This window comes from Gymnodraco acuticeps, unplaced genomic scaffold (assembly GCF_902827175.1).
Source record: "Gymnodraco acuticeps unplaced genomic scaffold, fGymAcu1.1, whole genome shotgun sequence".
NCBI classification, from domain to species: domain Eukaryota; kingdom Metazoa; phylum Chordata; class Actinopteri; order Perciformes; family Bathydraconidae; genus Gymnodraco; species Gymnodraco acuticeps.
Window position 1 is genome coordinate 726,232 of NW_022989996.1, and position 19,101 is coordinate 745,332.

The window sequence follows — 19,101 nt, forward strand, 5'->3', positions numbered from 1 at the left end:
ATAGTATTTTGTATTATATTTTTCAATATTTGTATTATTAATTTTAAATGTTGTATTCAGTGTTTCTATGAGAATTAAGTAGTGTTAGGTTTAGGGTTGGGGTTAAAACTCTTAGTTTCAGAATGAGAATATCTGACAAAATATATTTGGAGTTATGGTTAAAATTGAAATATAATTCATGTACTAAATTGACAACTGATAAGGCCTTGAATAGTTAGAGGAAATCCTTATTGTAGCATAAATTGCATGAATTGCATTGTTTAATTTGTGCATGCTTTCTGGCCATGTGTGTTTGACACCCTTTAACTAACCTCAGTTGGCAAGCAAAATATCTATGATTAGCCATTTCAAGTAGTCTTTCATGAAAAACGTAAACACAACAAATGTAACGCAGGATGATTCATACGAGAAGAAAACAAATCTGACAGTTTATATGTAATGCTAAACCGAATCCATTTAACCAGATGAAGGGTTTCTTGTATACAGCTGGTGATGCATTGAACAATTTCACAATGTTTGTAATCAAGCAAATCTATGCCACATCCATCATATCAGAGGCAGATGACACGGACTGCCTGCTGTGTTATATTTAATAAAAAAGCAAATATCAGCCATGAGTGTGTGTGCCTTTATGTGTAATGTGTGTGCTGTGAAAGCCTGCACTGCAGTGTACCTGTAGCGCCTTCAGGAAGAGGCTCCCTGTGGTCAGCTCTCAGTCACTTCACTGAATGTCTCTACCAACATATGGCCTCATCCCCGGGGAATCACATCTCACTTGGATTGGTAATGAGATTTGCTGATAAATCCTGACTAACTGCAGCAGTTAAGATCTAGAGTCAGTGTGAGAACAGGCATTAGTTAAGTGAAAAATAGAGATTTCCAACAACAACAACCACATTAAATGCATAGTTCCTGAGGAAAAGGGACTAACTCTAGCTAGCCAAAAAACATTTCTAAAGCAGTTTTTGATATGATCTAATATTTTGCGATTAGAATATGTAATTACATTAATGTTTTAAGACCAAGGGCGTAAAGTTCAAGCTTATTAAATGGTGTTGTGGTAAATTGTAAGCTTCCTGCTCCTTACCCTTTCCCTCAGTTAATATCTGAATGTTGGTGTTACTTAGTTTGCTAATGAAAGGATGAGAGCAGCACGTTCTCTAATGGCTTGCTGTGAATGTCAGCAGGGATAATAAATTAAGCTGTGATATAGCACTCTGACCCAGACAGGCATGCATTCCAATCGAGTGGAAGTCATCTAAAATGATCATTGCTATTTGTACACATTAACTCTTTGATGTTTGGTATATTCAGCTCTCAAAATCATTGCTGGGACTTGTCATGTGGCTAAACTCATCAATACGTATTCTTGAGAAACACCCACATCGCATGGAGCTGTTTCACAAGAAAGTCCATTCTCAGCAGCAGTGACTAATGTTTCTGTGTGCACGCAGTCTTGGCTAAGGGCATCCAATATGGCCGACTAATGCTACCTGCAATACTTTGTAGAATACACTACATTTAATACACTTTTCAGTTTCTAAACCCGTAATGAACTTCTAATGTACCATACAAAATGTGTTCAATTTCATGGACTTGGCCATGCTACCATCCATTGAAAGTCGTTTTTTTTCTCTGTTTTTTGGTATTACCTTTCCTAATCTTTATACGTATTAAACCCTGTCTATCAGATCCACCACCAACTGCAATCTATTCTCACATCCTTAGGGATCTATTGGGGTTCATTGAATGAATCTCAAACATCAAAGCAATCACTGCCCATGCTGAGTGGCATTCTTCTCCGTGCTCTCCGTCTAGCAGCCATGTTCCGCTTCATTTGAGCCGACATCCGGCCGGAGAATGATCTGAGCAGTCTTCCCAGCCGTTTTGTGGGCGTCTGGATGTCCTGGGCTCCTCTGTATTCATTAGCAGGCGAGTCACAGCGGTGCGATGGAGCGTATCCTCTCGGCGGCCCGCGGGGACTGTCAGCAGAGTGACGGAGACAGATCGCAGGTGGACCAGCGAGGAGACCTGCCATAGATTAACTCGTCTGCCAGCAGGGGGACTGCACGGTACCATTTGTTTTCAGCTCAACAGATAATTTTTCTAATTAACCTTTAAATGCATTGCTTGACGTTGCATCCAGAGTGAAAAACAGAAGCACCTGACAGACTTTTCTTTCAGTCCTGGGTGTTTACGAAATTGGAAATGTCTTAGAAGACTAGTTCTCGAACTATATGTCCAGGCCACTGAGGGTCAAGCCTCTTTATATGAACATTTGCCAACTGCAAAATGTCATCTTGGCTCGGCCACAAAAGGACACAATGTAGTATTGATCCAGTATATATATTAAGGGACAAAGATATCACAAATCTAGCTGGTTATTTAACCAAAGAGTGTATAAATCCAACCTATATACGGCAGTGTTTCTACTGGTCATTAATTTCATACAGTACACATTAGCCTCTTAAGCCCCAAGCCTGTTTTTCAGGTTTCAGGCTCGAAAATGACATGCCCAAAACAAAGGACTATAACTTAACTTCTAAAAGTGTTATATGAATAATTTATTTTATCAAAGCAAGGTCACATCTGTGAGTTGGATGTAGAAGTGTCAGAATCAATAAAGATGTTTCAGTGTCAGAGTAAATCCAGATGGAACATAGTCAAAAAGTGTACATTTTTGTCTCCGCCCAAATAAAACCCATTACTTATAGTAAAAACCACCCTTGAATGATGGGTTAGTAGCCTAAAAGCTTTAGGAATCCAAAGTACAACATATAATAAGTACCCTGTATCAAGATTGAGGCAAAACAAGTGAGAATTTACCTTTTTAGAGAGATTTAGCAAAAAAAAGTCCAAGCGGACTAAGCTTTGGGCACATTTGGTTCCATCAGTGCCATTTAACCTTTTTCAGGTACCAGACTGTAAAAATCATTGTACAACATTTAATTATCACTATAGGTATTCATTCCATAAAAATAAAAAAAGAAGATTGTTAAAAAAAATAAGTGTGTGGTGTGGTGTGTGTGTGTGTGTGTGTGTGTGTGTGTGTGTGTGTGTGTGTGTGTGTGTGTGTGTGTGTGTGTGTGTGTGTGTGTGTGTGTGTGTGTGTGTGTGTGTGGGAAGTTCCCTCTTTGCATGAGATGCATGTGACTTGCACAATAAAAATGAGGAAACTTAGGAAATTGACTCCAACTGGAGCAGATTTATTAAAAAAAATTAGCAACACACTATACAACAAGCATTTTTTGGGTAAAAAAAAAACTTTATACAAACCCTGAATGTTACAGTATTACTCCAGTAAGTCATGCCATGCCCTGTAAAAGTTATTTTTGGTAGTGAAGCACAGAGGGACCTGACACTTCCTGCAGTACACAGGTGTCTTCACCCTTCAGTTGCCAGCATCAGAGCACCTCCTGCAGTACCTCCTGACCTTGGTGGCATCTTCCCCATACTACTCGGGCATCCAGAAGCCATATCCTCATCGCCTTCCTCACTGTGAAAACAAATGTGGAAAAAACAAATAGATTAATTCTCTGGCTTGTACTTTCAAAAATGTAACTCAAATCAGAAATAATTTCTCTACAACAACAGCAGAACATCAATTTTGAGTGTGTGAAATAACATTATATCACTCAAAATGTATACCGTGTAAATTATGTGAGACGGGGTTCATATAATCTGTTCAATATTTAATATTAATATTCTGTCTGTCATATATATATGTGTGTGTATATATATATATATATATGTGTATATATATATATGTGTGTATATATATATGTATATATATGTGTGTATGTATATATATATATATATGTATATATATGTATGTATATATATATATATATATATATATGCGTGTGTATATATATATATAGTTGTAAGTCACTTTGGATAAAAGTGTCAGCTAAATGAAATGTAATACCGTGTTAAATTCAACATGTCATTTTTCAACAACAAGAACAAGAAACGGCATCCATCTTCTTTGTTGTTGAGTGTGTGAAAGAACATTATATCACAAGATGGATGCCGTCGTGTTATTGTCACGTGTGTGAAATTACTATAGATGAATACACTCTTACACCAAATAAATAACAAAAAGATAAAAACAGATGAATACTCTTACACCAAATAAATAAGTGATAGATACAAACAGAGAGATTACCTTTCCGGTGACGGAGGTTCATAATCAGAGTCATTACTGTCCCCTTTGTGCGTGACGAGATCACTATCTTCCGACGGAGAGTTCTGAAATACGATGTCCAATGCCTCCTCGACGGACAAAAAAGTCTTCTTTCTGGCTGCCATTGTTACAATGAAGACAAAGAAAACAAATCCTGCTGTTTCGCTGATCGATCTGCCGTTCTCTGCTCTCCTGTCGCCGCGGGACATGCTATGCTATGCTATAGCCAAGTATGCTGCGTAAAAAGAGTGGGGCGTGCGTAAACCAGCTATACTGCCTTTATTTATACTTACGCAAGCTCCTATCTCTGGAACTCATTGGTCGATTTGGGTGATTGACACATTTTTTGAATCGTAAGAGCCAATCGAATCGAGTAGCAGTTTCAAATTACGTAAATACGTTACGCCTGTGGAGGGGGAGCTATGCGTAAACTGCATCTCCCGCAGCTGAAGCCACGGACTGTTAATCGTTGGACCTACTCTTCTGCCGTGAATGAAAGAATTGATTATCAGTAATCATTTTAAAGTGACAAGAGACATTGGATTAACCCTGAGCAGCGTTTTTATTCCTTTGAACACAACTTTTGATCACAAAACAGCCAAGGTAAGACCTAATTATTGTCATGGATTTGAAAACTGATATTGTTTACTTTCTATGTTCTGGCTGCCAGCTCGGTTAATGTTGTGCCTGTAGTGATGGGGTGTATACCCATGGAATCTGTGGAATCTCAGCTTTCAGAAAATGTGTTGTTTGTGCGGAAAGTATGAATTATAAATGATCGTTTTTGTGAGTTATGAGCAGACATAGCAATTGCCCGTTTTTGACATGGGCTCATTTAGAGGCTTCTTGTGAGACTTCTTTTTCGAAAAACTTTTTTTTTTTCGTATCGTCAGTTAGCCAAGTTTCCTCTGGTCAGATGGGTATGGAATATTAATAGTTTCATGAATGACACTTCAGATATAGCACTGTTGCTACATATATACCATTTTCGGACCCGAGCTCGGGTCCGTGGGGCTTAAGAGGTTAAATAATTTCGAACAGCTGCTTCAAAGTACTGAGAGACCAAACAAGGCTCATCTCAACAAGTTATTAGCAATAGAATGTAATAAAATCTGCAAGACGTTAAACAAACAGTAGTACAAAGCTTTTTAAACAAGCTTCAAGTAATAAATGGGTAATAAACCTGTTTGCTGTATGTTGGAGAGTGAGTTTAGAAGAATGCCACTTGTATTGCTGACCGTTAAAACTACAGCCGGCAGTCATTTAGCTTAGCACAATGACTGGAAACAGGCGGGGAAAGGCTCTTTGGTTGCCGGGCAACTATTACAGGCCAAATAAATACTAAATAACCAAAACCATAACACTGTGAATCGTCGTTTTTAGACTTCTGTATCTGTACATATAAAACCAATGAGGTATACTTGATCAATGCTAGCTGTTTCCTCTTTTTTTTGCCTTTATGCTAAGCTAAGCTAATCACTTGATGTCTTTAGCCTTATATTTAACGAGCAAATATGAAAGTGATCAACTTTCTTATCCAATACTCTGGCAAAAGTGTCGTTTTTATTAATACTCTAAGTCTAAATGGACTATTATGTTGATCTCAAACTAACTAATTTTTTTTTTTTAATCATCACTCCCCCATTTACAGAATGTTCTGAAAGTTTGTAAGTCTTATCTCTGAGTCTACTCAAGTGGACTCAGGACATTCATTGTCAAACTTCATATTTACCATCAAATGCCCCAGGGCAAGAGACTGTCTCCTCAGCACATAAATCCGAAATGGCTATCCCAAGAAGATTTCCCCAAGCCTAGAGAGGTCCATGCTTTAGATTAAAAAATGTGTAAGTCCATAGCCATCTGGCTCGAGAAAAGGAATTTAAGAGCTGTGAGGATGCCAGCCCGATGCCACATCTTGGAATGGGCTATTGCTTTCCAAATGGCTCTGGGCTGTGTCCTCTTCCATGCATTTCTGCAATACCATTAGCTTGTTTTCTGTCTGCCCTCCCCTTGTCCATAAGTTTAAAAAGTAATCTGTTCTCCAAGCATGGCTGTTTTTTTTTATAAGGAATCTAAACTGGGTCAAGGACTCAGAGTAAAGTCATTGAACAGTAATTAAAGGACTTGCCGATGCTTCAGTTCAAACCGTCTCCACCATGAGCTTTGAGATAGAAATCCATTCAAGGATTTGGAGAGCCATTGTTTTACTTTCCTCATGAGTCAAATCATTTTCTTGCTAGTTTTTTTCTCTCTGGAAGACAAGTCTGTAATTAAGCGAGCTGAGTTTTTATCAAGTCACTGGAGGGACTGGGGAAGTGCTGCATGTTCACCTGTATTGTACAATGTCCACTCATTCAAATGAGGATGTGACAATGTGGGGACCGGTTGTTATTTTATCCAGAATAAAGGATATAAGGCCTGCTGTACAGATTTGGTTCCTAAGCTATTATAAAACAGTCGTTCTGTGATAGTAAGCATTCTGACTTCAAAGTTCAATGTTCTTTATTTAGTCATACGAACATAGCAACAGTGTAGTTATGCCGATGAAAATCTTGTGTCACAGGCTTCTCCAACAGTGCAACAGAAAACACAGATAAACTGAAAAAATATAGTGCAAGTAAATAGTAAATGGTAATACAAAAAGAAAAATAGCTTTAAAAAAGTTAAATAGTGCAATAAGAGTCTATATGCAAGTTATTGAAATAGGATCAACAAGTCCTCCAACTCATACGACCAAATAGGTTGATTGTTCAAGCGCTTATTACGACCAAATAGGTTGATTGTTCAAGCCCTTATTACGACCAAATAGGTTGATTGTTCAAGCCCTTATTACGACCAAATAGGTCGATTGTTCAAGCGCTTATTATGACCTATAATCACGTTTTAAAGTGTTCTAACTGTAGTGCTCCCGTTGAATGCAAACGCTACGGAGGGTCGTATATTCACAAATAACCCTCTCTGGAAAATCCTAAATTGTAGTATAGTTTGGTCATTAAAATGTTTTTTGGTTAGATTTCTAGCGAGAAGTGTATATTGTACTTTCAGAATCCACGTCGAGTGGATGTGTAGGATTTATAGTTTGATAGATATTACGAAGATGATTTGAGGTCTCGCCAGGAGAACGTGTATATGCGGCAGCGTCCATGTAAAGTTAACGTCAACCCTCACAGGGTGAAAACAGTATTTCCGGTCTCGAAGTTTTCATAATAAAACCGTATTCTCCTTACTGTCAAATGATTTTAAAGCTATATCTGCAGTACTCATCCACTAAAAACATCATTTTATCCTTGTTAATTACACGACATGAATTGGTTTAAATTGTGTACAATGCTTTTGTGTTTTTCCCATAGGTTTTTCTCTTTCAATTCTGAGAGAAACATTTCTTTTTTCAGAGGTTTTGCTAAAACATCGAACTTGAAGCTCGGTCATTGGATATTTTAGCCGCAATGCACGTTGGGATATGGTGTTGAAACAAAAATAATACTTTATTCCAAGTGTGCTTGCTTTTGTCTTTGAAAGTCATCACATAACGGCATTGTATTACCAGGGGTGCCCAACCAGTCGATCGCGATCGACCGGTCGATCGCGGGGAGATTCCCAGTCGATCGCGAGATGTGTCTAAAAATAGAACAACAATATTCAGTTTTATCGTTAACGTCCTATAACATAATCTTCCTGTGCCAGAATAATGCACTTTTAACGCATCAAAGCTTTGTGATTGGCCAGCGTGACCCCATGTGTCGGGGCGTGGCTGGTGGGCAGTGCACTAGTTTGCTGACATTGTCCGTGTCAACAGGAAGTGACAGTCCGCACACACACAAGACCGCAATTATGGCAGAAGCAAGAAAGCCCAAAATATATCATTTTCACTCCGAGTGGGAGGATGATTATGTTTGTATCTATTCCAATTCAAAGTCCATCTGTCTCATCTGCAATGCGAGCGTGGCTTTATCGAAGAAGGGTAATTTAGGAGCAGCATTTCAAAACAGTGCACAAACGCTACGAGACGGAATTCCCTCCTAATTCTGCCCTACGCTCCCAAAAGGTGAGGGACCTGAAAGGACAGCTAAATGCACAGCAGTCCATTTTCACCAGGCCCAACAACAAGAGCAAGGCTGCTACCATAGCATCTTATCGTGTCAGTCACGTTCTTGCAAAACACATGAAGTCTTTCAAAGACGGCGAAGTTGTGAAAGAAGCATTCCTGGAGGCTGCCGACGCGGGTTTTTGGGGACAGTAAAAATAACAGTAGCATTTTCAACAGGTTTTTGATATGATAAAAAACTAAAGTTAGATACCATTATTAATCAGCTGTAAGTTTTAGTTTGTTTGAACTTATTCATTATAATTATTGTACAAAATGGTATAAGAATGCAAACTTAAATTGATTATAGTCTATTATCAATTCAGGTTAAGAAATTAGTGTTGCTTGCAGTTGCATTCCTATTTTAAAGGCATTTATTTTTATACATCTACTAAATGCAACAAAAAAAGGGTTTGATTCTATTAATTTTGTCTTTTTTATTGCACTTTGGCAGCAGATTCCTGTGTAGCTTCAGATCTGAGTTGTCTTGAGCCTAATTTATACTTTTGTAGCAACACTATTTTTATATGATGGCAAAGAAAGAGTTCAGTCTTTTATTTTTTCCTGTGTCATATGTGGCAGCACTGTTCAATGTTTCTTGAAAACATTACCCACTGTAGTATGTGACGTGTGAATAAACTCCAACTCTGTATCAACAGCACTGTTGTGTAACTTCAGTTAAATACTTGTATGTGTGTAGATTAGAAATAGGTAAGATAAAGGATCTGCAGTATTTTATGAAGTATTAATCGTACAAAGGTCAGTTTTATACAAGTAGAAGTGTGTATTTACCTGGCTGTCAGTAATGGCTACGCCTCTCTATTTGGACTGGTAGATCTCGGCAGACTGGCAACTTTAAAAGTAGCTCTCGGTTCAAAAAAGGTTGGGCACCCCTCTAATTACACGGTTCAGCTGCATTAAATATTACATATCTGCTGTAGTTCTTTATGTATAGAATCCTGATTAGAAGACATCAAAATATCAGCAATTAAACAACATCTTCAATTTCTCTTCACACAATACGTCTCCTTGCAGTATCAATAGTAATTCGGCTGACTTTTATATTTGATCCAATTGGTAAATAGGCTTTATTTACACCATAACGGTGCACAGCTGATAGAAAAGGACTTGTAGTTTTTAAAGATATTACTGGATGGTGTCCAAAGCACAATGAATAGTCCTCGATACGTTACATTTTCTGTTATTGCATCATAAAAGATGCATAGAAAGTGATGTACAGGCATTCTTATATCAGAGCCAATTTCCACTATGCAATAAAAACCATGGCCATAATATTTCCTACCAGTAGTTTTGTTGGTTTCTCATGTAAGTCGTATTAAACATGTCATAAAACATAAAGGTTTTATATTAAAAGAGCACATTTAAAATAATCTAATTTGTGTCAGAACCCATCCGCTGCTAAGGAGTGCTGAAAGTCAGGAAAAGAACAAAAATATAGAGAAATATATGCAGAACTGAGAACAATATGTGAACTAATATTCCCACCATTGCCTTGTGAAATTCATAATCCCTCTCTGTGAGAAGAAGATTTTTGGCAGCAACCTCCATCGACTGTAACATTGTGCCTGTGGTCTTTGTGTTTCTTTAGGAGAGCCTCTGGCTGTGCATTTGAAGTTTTTAATCTGGCACTCCAGAGACTAAGGTCACCTTTCACTATCCCCCTCTCTCCCTCTTTTATTTCCTCTTGCTTAGTTTTGGCAACCCCGCTATTTCACACACTATTAAAGGAAATCTGCTAATGCAAGAAGCGAGGGTCCTTGGCTTGTGGAATGGAAAATGATGGCATTTCTGAATTCTGTCTCTCTAAAAGACCGTAGGCGCCTTGTGCAGGGTTTATGACCCTAAGATTAGTCACTTTTTGGAGCTGGATGTACTGCCTTGGGCTATTTCTGCCAGAAACTGATTTTCATATTGATGTGCGACGTTGAGCTCTCTCCACTCCACATATTGGCTCATGCATCACCTGGACTCTGCAGCTGTCAAGCCTCAGTGATAGCAAGTGAAGCAGACAATTCCTCAGTTAATAAATAAACAAGTGAGACACTAGTAGTACATATAATATTCCTGAGGCCCGAGGCATCTGGCTACGCAACATACAATTCCTTACCATTAACATTGTATGATGCAATGCCTGATTTATTTTTCACTAAGCATAATTATGACATTTTGAAAGATTTCTTGCATGCTAACAAAATGCCAATGAATAATATAATTTCCATTGACTTTTGTATTTTGCTCACCGTGGGAAATATGTATCTTTTTGATTTGGCTTTTAAAGATTTGGATTTACAATTTACCAAAATAAATTCTTCTGTTTTACATTTATGTTTAAGTCACTTTTGTATGGAACAAATACCCACACTATAAACAGTAGGAGGAGATTAGAAAACATGCACTTTATTCTACTGCACTTTTACCCTTGTCGGGGAAAAAGAGCAGGGGAATTACATGGAGCAGAGCTTTGCATGTATTACACAGTAGAAGACTAAGGAGAGATTATCCAAGGCCAGATGTGTCTCTCTCCAAAGAAAAAAAAATCATTTATGCCGTCCGCTAAGAAGCAGCCATACAGTATAGTGCGGCTGGTAAGCATCTCGCAGCAGGGCGTCGGCTTGTCTGGAGCTTCACGCCGGCTGTCTCTTAATATTCAGGATTTCCGGTTTAGGAAGCGGTCGCCTTCTCATGTTTTTAGACACATCATCCATCATACTTAGACAAACGTTCACTAAGTTGAATGATTGACAGTAATGCAGCATTAGCCTCTGATTACTCAGAAGGCAAATGTCATGCTTGTTTATACATTTCTGAAAGTAAAGTTCAAATTAGCCAGTATCGAGACATATGAGGTAATTTCCCCTGCAAGAAAGAATATGTTGCACAGGAGAAGTGTGACAAGCCTCAACCTCTCCTTAAACAAAACTGATGTATCATTCTTTGCTCCTTATATCAACAGAGCTTTTTTTTCTCACTTAATTGTGAGAAGAACATTTCTCTGAGGAGCATCCCAAGGCAACAAGACACCCTGCAGTTCATGAGCTATGACTCCAGAGCAAAGAAACCAGCATGATTTTCTCGGTACAGATTGCGTTTTATTGAACCAGGGCTTGTCAGCATTTTTGGTGAGCTGGTAAAATATAATTGTGTCATCCTTTATAAAGCAGTGTTGGGGTGACAGCACCCACAGAAGCTTCATTACTCTGCTTTTTATTGGGGTGTGAAGAAGGGACATTCTCTCGGTGATGAATAACGTCTCTCTCGCATGAAGTCAAGGTAAAACACACTCACAGTGGTGGCGTGCTCCGCTGGATGTACATGGATCATTTAAAAATGAAATCAATTCAGCTGAAGATTTAGAACTGGTTGCCATAATGGTTTTTATCTGAGGCCCATCAATACCTGTATTGATTTGCAAGTAGAATCGAACCTTGTGAGAACTGAGAGGGATAAAATGCAACACACACAAATATCTGAGGAACACTGCCTGTAGTAAGGCAAGGAATGACATATGTTAATCCATCCTGATTTTCTTTTCAGGGCAACCAAACGTTCTGAATGTTTATACCAAAGCTTTGGAACTTATACCAAAGCTTTGGAACTTATACCAAAGCTTTGGAACTTTTAAAACCTAAATCTTATCATGTTTTTATAATAACAACAGGCTCATTCAAATGTTCTTAACCTGCTTTTATGTGCTATTCCTATGATGGGCGACATGGGCAAACACGTTACACTGGCCCAAAACACAAATCTTGCAAAAAAAGGTTTTAAATAAAAAAACACAAATCACCAACTTGACTAAACATACGCAGGGTTAACTAATAGCCCTGCATGAACAAAACACTGGCCCGGCTGTGTGCATCACTTTTAAGTGTTTCCGTTGTGTTTTGAGCTTCTTGCTGCATTTTGGTTATGCAACCGCTTTGAGTAAATGCTGTGAGTCAAGTTGGGGAAGATGTCTCTTTATTTGCATCTGTTTTGGCACATTTGTGTGTCTTTTTTATCTGAATCGCAGGTTGTAGCGCGTTGGCCTGTGTCGGCCACCCTATATTCCCCTATCCCTAACCATCCCCCTGTTTATATGCAGGAATGTAATTCAAGTCAAAGAAATAAAAGTGTGTGATGAAATGCCACCATTTTTCGATGGAAAATCTGCATTAGAAATACTGGTCATTGCATTGATTCTCATTCAGTGTTACAGATAAATTCCTCCAACCTGCCCTCTCTATTCTCTATTTAAAGTGACCAAGCTTAATAGGGACTGATATAAAATACCCCCATTCACCTGGCACTGTGATTTATCAAGTTGAACAACTGTCTTTACTGTGTTTGGTTTCAAATTGGGACTGTAAACACTTTTTTATGGATGGGAACAGAACCGTTTGCCAATTTAGAAGAACATTTCATTAGAATGGGTTTAGCGGGAGAAACACCGGTGAGGGGAAATAAAATGGAAAGGGCCCGGGGATCCTGAATGCAAGTTATTAAGACAGAGGGGGTTGCTCCAGGGACCCGCACTTTAAATAGAGCTCCCACAGTTTTCAACTTAATTTTCTATGCACAATCAAGCTTGCACCCATGAGAGGGAGGATATTTAAGATCCAATGAATGAATGTGGGCCGGAAAACTGTGTTTAATAATAGCAAAAGACGACGAGATACTGCTTGATTAATGCACTGAAGAACAATAAAGCCATAGCAAATCTGCAGGGAAATGTAAGGTCTTATTTTCCTTTTCCTCATGACAGGGATTAAGTGCAAATATCCCTGCTACCGGTATTAACTTCTGGGCAGGATTGCTCTGTGTCATGATCAGTTTTAAGTCCGGCGTTTCACTGACCTAGCTGCAGGAGAGGCACACATCATCCGAGCATTAACAGTAATAAAACACAGCAGATATACATATGTAGGTTCAACTGATAGGATTTTAAAAGGCCTGCCGATCACTGAAGTCTCTGATTGTTTTGGGGGGGCAATTATTCAACATCTTTAATTTGGTATTTGTAATTGTCACAGAAAGATTGTTTACTACATATGTCCATGTGTATTCTCTTAAATCAACCTCTAAACACAAATGTCTCTATTTCCCTTGAAATCCAAACTAATTCAGTTCTTATGGGAACAAGCTCTTTAAAGCAAACTGACCCACTTCACAGAGGCAGTGATTAATTATAGTATTACCAAATGGAAACTGTCAAACCTTTTGTCATACAAGTATATAAACAAATAAAAATATGCAAAAACAAGAATTAAAACATTTTCTTTCCAAAACCCAATATGGCGGCCGTCATGGACACTGAGATCCATCATGGTAATAAGGACTGTTCCTTTGCCAATACCTCAATCAAGCATCAGAAACTCAAGCAGAAAGCAGGTAAGCAGAGCTACATCCAAACAGTTTTATGTTTTTTTCTTCCCATCCAGCCACAGTAAATAACATGCACAGCCCCAAACAACACACCATGTGAGGGAAAATGGGCTCTTCAGCGAGGGTAAACGTCACTGAGTTTAATTAAGGAGGATCTCACCTCAGGATCCCTCTTTGTTAACAGAGTGACAGTGAGAGTCACTTTATCAAATTAGCAATATGGGCTTGAAAGAGCATGGCTTAGAGTGAATATCAAGTTGTTGCCTCAAAATTGTTATCACCGGTCTGTCAGGCTGCGTACAACATACTTCTGAAGTAGCCTATTTTTCACTTGAACTTTTTCCGCTAGACAGGATTAAGTTTTACAGTTGCAATGCGAAAAAACTAAAGGCTCAAATTGTTTGGTTTATGAATTCACCAAATGTGTTGTGTTATCTGTAATTGATCTCAACATGAACAGAAGGGGTCAATTAGTGGTATTGTGGCCCTGGTTTATCTCTCACACTAATTGTGCAATATGTGGCATGCAAAATAAATACGGTGCTAGTGCTTATCTGCAGCAGTTCTCCATATTCACACCCACAGGAACAGTCCTGACATATAAAGCCCTGCATCACTAGATTAATGAGACAGACAAAGGTAAACCCATTCCTCTCTGTCTGATTTTGGGTGAATCTCCTTGGATTGATATAAACATACAAAGCTGTAAGATCACTTATATGAAGCACAATTCAACCACATAGAGAGAACATTTGTACCACCTCATAGTGATTTAGCTCATGTAAAACAGAATTTAAAAAGAAGAAAAAAATGTAATGCTTGGAATCGTCAATCAAATAGCCATATTTGCATGGACTCCCATGGAGGACAGCTGCTATATATAACAGCAGCTGCTAAACAGGACTAATTCTCCAGAATGAAATATGCCGTAGAGGCCAGCCATTTACAGGACTGTATCACGGCTATATTTCAAGGGCCCGGCGAAGCCTCTGCCCATTAAAGTGTGTGATGTATTTAAGGGCCAGTGTGTGTCCCGCTCTGGTCTCAGAGAGGTCTGCTCACTGACATGATGCCTTCTGCCTGATACCGGCTCTCCATATACAGAGGAGCCGTGCTACAGAAGCATCTGAAGGGTCAATCTGTACAAAATCGAGATTAGAAAAATACGAAAACTCCATCATTGTTTTGTCTTTATAAAAATGCAGTGATATCATAACTGTGCAGAAGAACGCAAATATTAGGTTCAATCCTTATATATTTTTACAATTAGACTTTATGTGTGGTTATTTTCTTTTCAAAATATTGCAAAATTAAAGAGGATTAAAAAGGAATTTCACAAATGAAGGAGGTGGCTGGTACTAGTGACATAATATCAATATTCATATTTGTCTTTCTATAAGGTACATCCTGCAATCTGTTTCAATTCAAAAATATTAGCAGTGAAGTTACCTTAAAAAAATACCAAAATATTTTAATCCTAACCCCATTTTACCCTAGTTTGATATCATTACTGATTTTGAGAGATGCAGAAGATTGTTAAATCGACTGGGGTTAACTAGTCTTTTTTTTGTTACGTCTTGTGTAGAAATTGTGTCCGTTGTTTTTTTTATGGAAATTGTCTTGTGTCCTTTTGATACCATTCACCAAACATGTAATTTCTTATATTCCAGGAGAAATAAGTTGACTTTTTCTTACCTGAATGTCAAGTATCTTCCTTGCACTAAGCGTCAGGCCACATTTGTAGAAGGTGTACTTAGGTCAAGACAAAATGAAAATATTCAAAATGTGAACACATGGCCTGTTTCCTCATTAAACTAAGTGTGAAGGTGCTTGGATGAGCACTTTTAGCCAGAGGCTGGAGGTTCAGCTCTGGTAGCTGGCCAGATGCACTGAAGAAAGCTGTTTTCTTTTCTAAAGAACGTTTTTTTTTTCACAATGCTTCTAAACCATGTCAACATTTTTGGCACAGCTGCCAGGTCTGACCTATCATAGTGGCAAATAAATGTAGTTTATGCTCCGACCACTGATTTCACAGCATCATCTGCACAATATAAAAGCCGATGACGTTCAAAAAGGAAGGTATTTACAACCACACTATGTAGAGACATGCGTAGTTATTAGCCATCAGCTAATAAGCAAGTAGCAGTAAATAAAAACAATATGCGGCACAATTAAAACATATCCAGCTGTTCAGTGCCTTCCCCAGTATAATTAATCAACTCTCAAATAAGGTGATCTGTGAAAATTCCATCACGTTTAATCTAGCAGAAAACTTCATGTGTGATAAGACCACCAACTGGCATGTGAAGTAAATAGTTCTTGAAGAGCATTAGCGGCAAGCAGTGTCTTGAGGGTTGATTATCTCAGTGACTAATGCTCTGTCACTCTGTGGTATGAGAGGGCCAGCGAGGACCCCCCGGTAATGGAGCCTGAGCAGGTGCTTGAAAGCCCATTGACATCAGGGGGAGTGCACTGACAAGAATTTCTGATGAATTTCAATTACTGATCTATTAAAGCTAATGAGGTAAATGAGAAGCCAGAATACATTTGCGAAATAGCTCGAGATGAGACCTCGGCGGTTTGACGTGATTTTGTGCACGTGCAGCCTCAGCCGAAACGTTGTGTTTTGTGCTACTGTTAGCAAAGTCTATGTTAGCCTGCTGAGTGGGAACTGAAAGTAAAGAAGTGGCTCTAAATCCAATATTTTCCAGACATTAGGTATACTTGTTTGGTTATGTTTAATAAAAGTTATTTTGTTATGTTCCGTGTTGTCTAAATGTAAGGCCAGCGTGCCATCTACTGGAGTCACTGCGCTGCAGCACAGACACAGGATCAACTCCATTTCCAGACATGTACTACCATCTGCTGGCTAAGTGGTGAACAGCATCATGGGATACTGCTTTCAAGAAGTATTTTGAGGACTTATCCATCTATTGTATAACATGAATCATGATAATGGATATCTGTAGGCATGATATCAGTTTCCTTGAGCTCAAGTAAAAATGTAAAACGTACTATGTATAGCCTTCAAGACATTTTAAAACAGTGGATGTAAAAATGTGTAGTCTGGTTTAGAAATGGCCACAATATTTATAATTGTTGTCTCAAAGATCCACTGTAACACTGTGCTGCCAAAAATTCCCCAAAACACATGTTTATTGATACAGAATGACAGCACTGATCATCTCATACACTTGCCTTAACTGTATATTAGAAACGTATTTCTCTATTGTAGAGCTGCAGGCTATTTTTGTTGTAAAAAATCACACAAAAACACAAAACACATGACTAGGTTTTTCCATAGTAGGGGAAGGGAGATTCTCATGTGGAGCAAAGACCAACTGCAACATTCAAGCAATGCTGGCACAGGACAAATGGTTTCCAAAGGATTCCACTCATTCCAAAAGTGGGCTAATCCCCACTGGGCCTTACACACGGACTTCTAAAGTGGGCCTTTAAACACTAACCCAATACACCTTTGCAGCTATAGTTAAGAAAAAGCAGGATATTAACACTATGCTCAGGGATATATTTTTTTTCATTATCTGTTTAAACTAGTAGGGTATTAACTTCTCTATAAGATATTTCACCGTGATTTGTATCCAGAAGACAGTTCCAGATTGGTGGACAACCATGAGGGGCATATAGATATATACCTATAAATATGTACGTTCTTCAGGGTTACGGATAGTACTTAAAACTCTCACTTGAATTTTTAGAAATAATCATCTTTTTACTAATTTCAGAGAAGTGGAAGTGGACTTTAATCCCAAAATGCTTACTACCACTGAAGGTGTTTGTTGAGGATTTTGGTTCACATACAGAATAAGTTATGTGAATACAAGCTAAAGAGGCTGAAACTACTGCACATAACGAACATAGTCTTGGGACCAGTGCTTGAATTGGAATGAAAAAGGTGCCAGTACTCTAAAATCAGCAACTTTTTCAAGTCAATTTTATATATACAGCCCACAAACAAGAATTTGGCTACTATAATGCTGGTGGGTTTGTCTCTTTACTACTGTATATTTTTAGAAAGGTGCACTGTACTTACATTTTTTATGATAGGCAGCGGATTGGCTAAAGCTCAGTAAGGTCAATATTAACTGAAAATATAGCATCAAAGTCTAGATCTTCTGCTGAAGACACATGAAGCAGAGACCTTTCAAGGTGAGAGCCCCTTTGGAGGGTGTTCAAACATTAATGACAAGGAAACAAAGCTCTGGTCAGAAGCAATTTTTTATAAAAAGCTTTAACAAAATTAATAGTATTTCTGTACATTTTGAATGCAATCTAACTTTCAGCAACTCAGAAAACGAAAACGAAAAGTGCCAAAAGTCTTCTCAACATGGCTGAGCTGCTTTGCAATATACTTCACCACTGAAGAATACAAATATGTATAAAGTAAACTATGATGCAATCTAACTTTCCAACTCAGAAAAAATGATGAAGAGCATGAACAAAGAACATGTAAAAACAAATGCAAAATTTGCACAATCTAAAAATGAGAAACTGTAAACTGCCAGTAACAAAGTTTGAGCCATGGTAAGAGTTACATTGAACACCAAGCTGATCAGATAACTCCCTGGTTGGTCTGAAGTCCTCTATCTCCGGATCTGTACAATCGGCCCATTATGCCAAAAAGTCTTCTCACTGGGGAGCTGCTTTGCAATATACTTCACATTGTTAGAAAAGGCTCCAGAAGGCCTTGGGACATCAGTATCAGGGGATGGAGCTGGACAGGCTCTTTCATCAGCACTTCTCACTTCCCTTTGCCAGCCAGGACCTCACATACTGTTCGGGATGAAACTGTCCTAGTGATGGTCCATTACATTTAATGAAAACCAGGCTGGACAGTCCGGCTGACAGAGAGAGCATTTCCTTTTTGCAGTAAGGATATCGTTCATGCAAGCTGAATGCCCGCTCACACTCACTAGTGGAGACAGCGATGGTTCGGACTGCTTTCAGTAAAGGCTCCATGGCAGCAGGGTGTACGGGATGCCCTGGTTCCTTGGTATTCGCGAAAAGCCCATGAACATCTCTCTTCTGTCCACTTTCAGCAACTTCGCACAAACGAGCACCTCTACGTCCCCCATACTGTACGTCTAACTCCTCTTCAGGCCAACTTCCAGGATGGATAACTTTCATGTCCTGGATTAGCTGATTGTCCCGGGCCTTCCGGCCATGTAATGGGATTTCTCTTGTGCTGACATGAGAGGAGGTTGTGGAAGTCATTCTGGTGTCTCAGTATCTCTACCATACTGCGGAAAAACTGACCTGCATTGAATCTGTACAAGCCTGCCATTCTCACGCAGGGCAACACCCTTGAAGGACTTCTCAGCTAGAGCTGTATGAACTGTAGTCATGTGTGGCCAGGCATGGTGACCATGGATTCAAAAACTCGTATTTCTCGAGTTAAGAGCCTATCTGCTGTAGGCAGTGTCAT